Source organism: Schistocerca cancellata, chromosome 7, assembly GCF_023864275.1.
Source record: "Schistocerca cancellata isolate TAMUIC-IGC-003103 chromosome 7, iqSchCanc2.1, whole genome shotgun sequence".
Taxonomy (NCBI): domain Eukaryota; kingdom Metazoa; phylum Arthropoda; class Insecta; order Orthoptera; family Acrididae; genus Schistocerca; species Schistocerca cancellata.
In genome coordinates, this window is record NC_064632.1 from 261,694,352 (window position 1) to 261,703,277 (window position 8,926).

An 8,926-nucleotide genomic window follows, 5' to 3' on the forward strand; every position below is an offset into this window, starting at 1 on the left:
CTAATGCTTTCATTAACCATTTTCTTAAAGAAGTTGGTCATGTTGATAAGGTTATATCAGATAATGGATCACAGTTTCGTTCTAAAATTTGGCTTCGTACTCTACGGCGTCGTAAAATTAAACCAATCTTCATTTCACTTTTTCACCCTCAATCTAACGCTTCAGAGAGATGGATGAAGGAAATCAATAAATTGTGTCATCTTTATTGTCATCAGAATCACAGAACGTGGGATCAGTATCTTCATATTTTTCAAAACATTCTGAATGAACTTCCTAATGACTCAACTTCTTTACCGCCTATACTGATATTAAAAAACAAAGCACCGACAAATCGCATTTCTGAAATTGTTCCTTTTCTGCCTACACGGAAACTGCAGCATTCTGAAGTTGTCAACCTGGCTCTGCAAAATATTGCATCTGCGGCTGCTAGAAGAGAGAAATCAGCGAAGCGTCCTGGTCATTTAAAAATTTTGTCAGTTGGTCAAAAAGTGTTAATTAAGTCTCACCGTTTGTCTCACAAAGGAAAAGGCTTGTGTCGCAAATTTTTTCTGCTTTATAACGGTCCATATAGAATTCGCAAAATTATTCATGATAACACTGTTGAAGTAGAAACTCTTAAATCTCGACGCTCTAAGGGAATACATCATATATCAAACGTTAAAATTTTTGTGGAATGACATACTTGTGAGAAACTGACAGCTAGATGTAAACATGCGGAGAGTACAAAGGATACCGCGCTGTGTTTTGGCGGCGGCACATACTCAAAGCAACAGTCAAGTCTGCGCGCCGCACAGGGCAGTCGTTGACCGCAAACAATTGCTTTCTACGTCACGCGCCTACAGCTGATCGAGCGCTCGGTGCGAATGCACTGACAGCCGTAAACAAATACACAGTCTTTCTCCGAATAAAATCAGTATAAAGCTATAGTGACTTGATGAATTATGTTATTAACATTCAGTATTTTTCAGGATACGGTTCTATAAAATATTTAAGAACTTCAGGTAAATTCTGTGCGTGTCCGACGTTAGGACGACTTGCTATCGAGAAATTTTCAGGAAGAATGTAATTTCCAAGAAGAAACTAATAAACTAAAAAAAAAGGTAACTGTTAATTGAGTTCATTTTCAGGTAACATATTTCCACTTAGGTATGTACTTTAGACGTAATTTGCTGCTCGCGATTACGTGATTCATACTTTGTGCTAAATTTCATGTTCTATGAATTTACTTGTGAAGCGACGTGCTTGCGTACGTTAACTGATTTTGACAATGATTATTAATGAACTGGGTTGTAACTTGTGTATATTATGCATCGCTTGACTGCACTGCTTTTTCACTGATGTCATATTTTTTAATTTTGTGCCTGCTGTGCTTATTTATTTAAATTATAATTGTCACCTGATTAATTGTGCTGACTGTGGTTATGTATGTAGGTTACACTTTGTCATTTATCTGCTTGCGCCTTCATGTTTACTTATTAAGATTACATATGAACATTTATTTGCTTATGCTGATGACCTGTTTATTACGTAAGATATATGTTTACTGCTATGCATATGGATTGCATATTTATACACTTCTGTTTGTCGTCACAACTACTCTTTAATTTAGTATATAGAAATGCTGATATACTGTGTATAAACATAGAGTTTAGGTCACACTATTGTATTAGTTACAGATTGTTTGCTTGGCAGAGCAACGTTGTAAGAATTGTGCTGCATCCACTTGTTGACATTCTGTTCACTACTGGTATATTTACTCGCTATTGCTTGTTTTGCTTACGCTCAGTGCTTTATATTTTAACATAAGAAAATGAACTGCAGTAATTCGACGAGCGACTTTAGTACAAGAAACATCACAGAAGTCGCATGAGCTGGAGGTTTTATGGAAGCTGTATAAATTTATGCTAATAGGAAGGAAGCTAACGATATGACATACCAAAACTAGGTTTAGACCATTGACTGTTATTACACTGCATTTTTCGTGAGCAACTGAAATAGGAAGTGACACTTGACACAAGAAATACTCCACATGTTTGCTTCTGTTTGCCATAATTCTTGAAGTGGTGTCCACACTGTGAAAAATTAGGATCATTCACACTCCGTAATCGTACTTAATTACTGAGAGTTATTCGAACTAAGTCTGTTAGAGGTCATGTATGCATTCTTTGTTTATAATTCATAATGAGTAGAAGATTTTGGTCAGATGGATTACACAGAGGTTGTGTGTTGACAGTGTGTCTTCGGATTGTATGGGATGATGAGGTTTGCATTAGGATTTTATCTGTACTTGTTCGAGGAGACTGACTAGAGGAAAGAGTTGTTATGGAAGTGAAATGAAACTGGCAATAAGGTTTATATGTATCGTCGTATTGAAGAGGTATTATTGAGGTATTGAGATTATATGAAGTTGATTGGAGTTTTGGTGTATAAGAGGTAAAATAAGTGAGGTGCATATTTTTTTTTGTTGGTCTATATGGAACAAGGAGGATGAAGATAGCAGACTAGAACACTAAAATGGAAGGAAGATTGTCTACACACACTTTGTTAAATCACTAAGCAGTATGTACTTTTTTTTTTTTTTGGAGAGAGGAAGCATTGCATATCTTGGCACACTGACAGTTGTTCAGCAACCGTACATTTTGATCTGGCTTGGCAAACATTGGTCTTGACATGATGACTATGACGTTGACTTAACTATTATTGACTGTTATACATTGCTGCCACTACCACTTGATACACATGATGAACATCAAATTTTGACAGAATTGCAATTACACAGTTAACACTATTCAATTACACAGTAGTACTTAATGTGGATGAAAGATGAGTGAGTGTGTTTTGTGTGTTTTCCTTTCCTAATCCTACCCACCTATCTCCTAAATATTATTTTATTTGTTTGTAGTGGCTTGCACTGACACCCATAAATATTATAGGTTTACTGATGTTTGTGCACTTGTAATAGTTAATATGACAATTATCTGATATCATTTGTGTGTTTATTAGAATTTGTATGTTTAGTGTAAGAGCATTGTAAAAGCATTTGTATGTGTATTCAAACTATTGTTCATGCTTGAACTGTCTGAGTAGTGATGGTGAATATTATGAACTGTTACCTGCACTTTTCAACATGATGTGTGACGCTTAGAAATGTTTAATTTCTGCTGATGAACAGTGTGATCAGTGATAGTAAATATTATGGACTGTTACTTGTACTTTTTCTACATGATTGGTGCCACTAGGACATGTTTAATTTCTGCTGATGAACAGTGTGATTAGTGATAGTGAATATTATGGACTGCTGTCTGCACCTACTCGACATTGCTGGGTGCCATTGATGGACTGCTTCTACTGAAATGATGTCACCTGATGGTGTCTGCACCTACTCGACATTGCTGGGTGCCACTGATGGACTGCTTCTACTGAAATGATGTCACCTGATGGTGTCTGCACCTACTCAACATTGCTGGGTGCCACTGATGGACTGCTTCTACTGAAATGATGTCACCTGATGGTGTCTGCACCTACTCGACATTGCTGGGTGCCACTGATGGACTGCTTCTACTGAAATGATGTCACCTGATGGTGTCTGCACCTACTCGACATTGCTGGGTGCCACTGATGGACTGCTTCTACTGAAATGATGTCACCTGATGGCGTCTGCACCTACTCGACATTGCTGGGTGCCACTGATGGACTGCTTCTACTGAAATGATGTCACCTGATGGTGTCTGCACCTACTCAACATTGCTGGGTGCCACTGATGGACTGCTTCTACTGAAATGATGTCACTTGATGGAGTCTGCACCTGTTCCACAATGCTGGGTGCCACTGATGGACTGCTTCTACTGAAATGATGTAACCTGATGGTGTCTGCACCTACTAAACATTGCTGGGTGCCACTGATGGACTGCTTCTACTGAAATGATGTCACTTGTTGGAGTCTGCACCTACTCAACATTGCTGGGTGCCACTGATGGACTGCTTCTACTGAAATGATGTCATCTGATGGTGTCTGCGCCTGCTCAGCATTGCTGGGTGCTACTGCTGGAACTGTCAACCACATGTTGTGAAAACATTTTATGTGAATATTTGTATAAACTGATTTTTTCATTACGGTTTGTGAAAAGTTATGAGACTCTTACCTGTACATATTCGTCATTGCTGACGCTATTGATTGAACTGTTTAACCACATAATACTTGTGTAAACTATTATGTAAAGTCACATGTATGAAAGAATTTGTATTGCTTAGTGTATTTTATATATTAGGCTATTGAAAGGTCAGTGCAAAGCCAAAATTTTATCTAGTTATATGATATTTACGTATTAATATTATCTTTTATTTTTGTCTGTATTTTTTTGACGAATTTGGTGGTATTTTCACCACCAATGCTGGCAAAAATACCATTAAATTCTAGCCCGTGGAGGAAGGGCATATGAAAGGTGGCTACACTGAGCCACAGCGCCAAAGATCGCGCCAGAGAGTATTGTTCCGCCGCCTCCACTGGCAGTGATTATTGAGACGTAGCGGCAAGCAGTGCTTGCCGAGAAGTTGTGGTGGACACTGCTTGTCGTGAAGTCAGAGTGAGATGTGGTAGTGGAGAGTGTTGTTCCATGTTTTATGCAGTGGTTTGATGGGAGAGATAGCAGATGTTGTTCTAATGGAGATATTGTAGTGGTCAGAGTGCATTTCGTCAATATATATGGAGGTAATAAACTCTTTTTTGTCTTTTATTCTTTCAGTGTCCTGAATAGTGTGTCATGACAGGTTCAGTCAACAAAGCATCTGGCGTGTGTTCTTGTATTAGAGTGTAATTCTGATTTTCTTGCGCAATTATAGTATTTCTAATTTTCTTTTATCACGTCAGTATAATTGGTATTTAAAAATTCTTGTCTTGTTGAAGAAGAACCGTGCCAGATGTGCGTTGGGTCATACTACCACATACAGAACAGCTACACTTGTGTTTGTTGTTTCGTAGGTTTTATAGTTGCTGGGGACTTAATTAATTAATTGTGCTAACAGAAATTTTCTTACATTCTTTGTTGTCATTCTAAGCAGTCAGATTGCGTACTAAAACTAGTCAGGGCCAGCCGTTTACGAAACAGCGTAATCGGACATACAGCTACTAAAAATATTTGCATTTTTTTTATTTAACTAAGCCCCCATGCACCCGTTGAAAATGGATGTACCAATATACTGCACACCTTTCTGCACAAGACTCAGGAAAGTGCGATTCAAATGCAGATTCGATTTCTGCTTAGTGTTAATTGAGTGAAAGTTGCTAAGTCTTGGGAATGGGCTGATATTGTTAACAAGAAACGACAGTAAAGAACAGATGTGTCGTAGCGGCCGCTTATTATTAGAGGGACCGCACAACCGACACGCGAGATGGGTTGCCGAGAGAAACATCGCGAGCGGACAGAAACAATAACAGACTTTCCAAATAAACACGGAACTACTTCGCCAGACAACATGTGACAGTGTCCCACCAATCAGAACTCTTATGACTCATGTAGCACTCCGCCGACCAGGCTTTATAAGAAAGCCTAGACCGTCAGACTGGCAGTGTTTACCAACTGCTAGGAAGAGCTCCAGACAGTACTTTCACCGGCCCTAGCATTGTATTCACTCGCTGTAGCATTGTAGTAGCACGTTGTATTTTGTATTGTATAGAGTAGATTTTGGCCAGTACTTTTCTTCCATTGTTGTGTTTGCTTATCTGGCTTGTCACCACAAGAGTTGTAGATTTTCTTGCGTTTAAAACTTAGTGTATGCCAATGAGGTGTTTTTTCTCGAAGTATAATAAAGTGTGTACAAATTGTCTGTTACTTCTTTTTCCTGCCGATCGCAGGACACAACAAGATGTATACTGAGAGGCCAATGTTAGAAAACTAATGAGCAAGGGTCGACAAGAAGTTCGCGAACTTACACCACTTACTGCCGGAACCGCCCGTTTATGAGCCACAAGTGTCCTTTGAGAATAGGAATAGTTACCTCAGAATATAATACCATACGTCAAAGCTAATGAAAATGAGCTAAGTAGACTACTTTTCGTGTCGAACTATCACTTACTTTGGAAACCGCTCTAATAGTAAAAATGGCAGCATTAAGCCTTTGAACAACTATCCATCTGTTCACTTAGCAATCTGAACTGTTCAGTTTCACTAACCGTATGCCCATTCTGTGATATTAAACATCAACTTTTGTTGAATCATCTTGAAACGTCCCCTTAGAGGAATTATACAAGACTGTGCTTAAACTGACACACAATATTTTTTAGCGCAACGCAATCTGACTTTCAGAAATCCCTACAAAGGAATGGCCCTGACTAACATTAACCTATACCTTTCACAAATCATTTACCTCACCAAAAATCTTCGTTACTCGAACTACTGCAATACAGCGAGCGCCATTACTGCCAGCTAAATAAAAGATTCAAACTATGGAAGGCACTAACTACTGATAGGGATAGTTAGCAAATGAAAGATTTTAATAGAGAACAAACACTGTACTTACCTTAATATCATCAAAAGTCATAATATATGTACTTTCAAAACTCCGTCATTTCCTTCCACACATCCACCACTGCTGGCGGCTCACCTCTAACTGCGCAACGCCACGCGCTGTTCACATCCAGCTGCCGCTGCCCAACACTACAATAAACAGCCTACTTACAATCTGTTAGAAATTGTAAAAACTGAATTTTACAGTGATTTAGCGTTAGTTTAGGTTCTACAAACCATGAACTTACGTCTTGAACTGCACTTCTTGAAACAGTGCCAATGTTGCACACATCCTTTACTACCAAGCTGTTGCCATCTGCAAACAGATATAATTATTTTAGAACCACCTGTAATACTAGAGGGCACATCATTTATATAAACAAGGAACAGGAGTGGCCGCAGTACTGATCCTTGGGCACTCCCCATTTAACCATACCCCACTAGGACCTCACGTCATAGACTTCATCAATACTGCGGAGAATGACCTTTTGTTATTAAAGTAAGAGGTGAAGCAATTGTGAACTACTCCCCGTATTCCATAATGGTCCAATTTCAGGAGTAATGTTTCGTGATCAGCACAGTTAAATCGAGAAAGCTGCCTCATGGCATAGAAACAGCTCTAATATTGTCTACATTATCCCTTTCCCCCTTTTTATAAAGCGGCTTTACTATTGATAGGTGTGTATACTCACCGTTCATAGGAGCACCAGTCGATACTCTCCTGACAAATGTGGTTGTTATCGGTGCAGCCGTCCTATCAGAAGGCCAATCGCGATAGGCAACACGCTGTCCAGTTTCTGTGTCACAGTACTGTAAAGAAGTCCCAAACAGACAGACTTATCTCGTAGTGCAGCTCTATCGCACTACTCCGCTGACATCAGTCTTTGCCTTACGTAGTTAGTTGGTAAAATGATCGAACTTCGGAATATCCTTGGATTTCTAAACATATTGCCCTTCAGTCACGAACGCTCTTCTGACCTATATCAGTTTTGACACTAACAAGTACATTGCCGTCAAGATGATTATTCACTCGTATTGTTGTTGTTGTGACAGAGGCTTTAATTCGGTCCGAGTGTGCGGAACGGAAACATGAAGCGAGCGATAGTCCCGTACGTATACCAACGAAGCGATTGTCAAGTGCATATGCAGAGAGTAAACCATAGCTGTTTGCAACGTACCACAATGATGTGATGAACAGTTCGATATCTAGGACACTTGCGGTCTGTCAACCTGGTGAACAACCTCAAATTGGCCCACAAATACCACCTAAGCTGGATGTGCGCCGCACAAGATTTTAAGCCACCGCTTACGCAGTCGGATCTTTGAAATTTTTTATTTCGTTAGCGTTAGTAATTTTAAATTTCTCATGCGAGTAATGAAAGAAAAAACGTTCTTCTAAAAGTCATGCAAAAAGTAATTACGTTTACAATTCGGCTTGAGCTTAACCCTTACATGCACAATAGTCTTGTAGTAACAAGGGTAAAAGAAACAAAACGATTTAATTGTTAATTTTATGCTGTTAAAATCTTGAGGTAAAATTTACACAACCGTCAGCTTTACATATTGTAAGCGGAGGAACATAATCACGGCCGATTTTAACGAGAAAAGTAAATGAGCTTCGAACGGCAGGCGATGGCAAGAGAGAATATAAAAAACCACACCCCGCGCGCAGCGCATGCGCTACAGCTTTGTACGTCTTTTGGAATTGTTTCCCGTCTTAAAAGATCACACGTGTTCTGAAGCAAACTGCTCGTCTGGGCTTCCTCCACAACACTGTGATTTTTTACGTAATCTTATCGTTATAACTATATAACGAAAAAAGAAAGTTGCTACTCACCATATAGCGGAGATGCTGAGTCGCAATAGGCACAACAAAAAGAGATAAAGCTTTTGGCCAGTAAGGCCTTGGTCACAAACAGATGACACGCGCGCGCGCGCACACACACACACACACACACACACACACACACACAAACGCAAAAGCAACACACACACACATGACTGCAGTCTCAGGCAACTGAAGCCACACTGCCTGTCCTGTGTGAGCTGCGTTTACGTGTGTGTGTGTGTGTGTGTGTGTGTGTGTGTGTGGCGCGCGCGCGCGTCTGTCGTCTGTTTTTGACCAAGGCCTTACTGGCCGAAGTCTTTTTGTTGTGCCTATCTGCGACTCAGCATGTCCGCTATGTGGTGAGTAGCAACTTTCCTTTTCGTAATATTGCTACTTTCCATCCTGGATTTTCTGTCGTTATAACTTGTAGATAACTTCCTTTCAGTGAAGAGAGAATTCCTTGGAACAAGAAAGAGCACAAACAAGTTAAAAGAAAGTTGATTTTATCTTTTTATTAATTTTTATGTATTTTAACATTCCATACATAAAGCTGCATAAATTTCCAAAAATACATACAAAATTTCAGTATTACTTC

The 8,926-nt window shown here is 39.4% G+C and overlaps 1 protein-coding gene across 1 annotated transcript in view; it reads right to left on the reverse strand.

Moving 5' to 3' along the window:
* Positions 1-8,473, reverse strand: part of LOC126092490 (putative inorganic phosphate cotransporter) — a 398,407-nt gene extending 389,934 nt beyond the window's left edge. Inside the window, exons 1-2 of the mRNA XM_049908107.1 lie at positions 8,341-8,473; positions 6,752-6,819 (exon numbers count right to left, since the gene is read on the reverse strand). The gene's annotated coding sequence lies outside the window, so the exon portion shown is untranslated. The remainder of the gene's footprint in view (positions 1-6,751; positions 6,820-8,340) is intronic.
* Between the last annotated feature and the right edge of the window lie 453 nt (positions 8,474-8,926).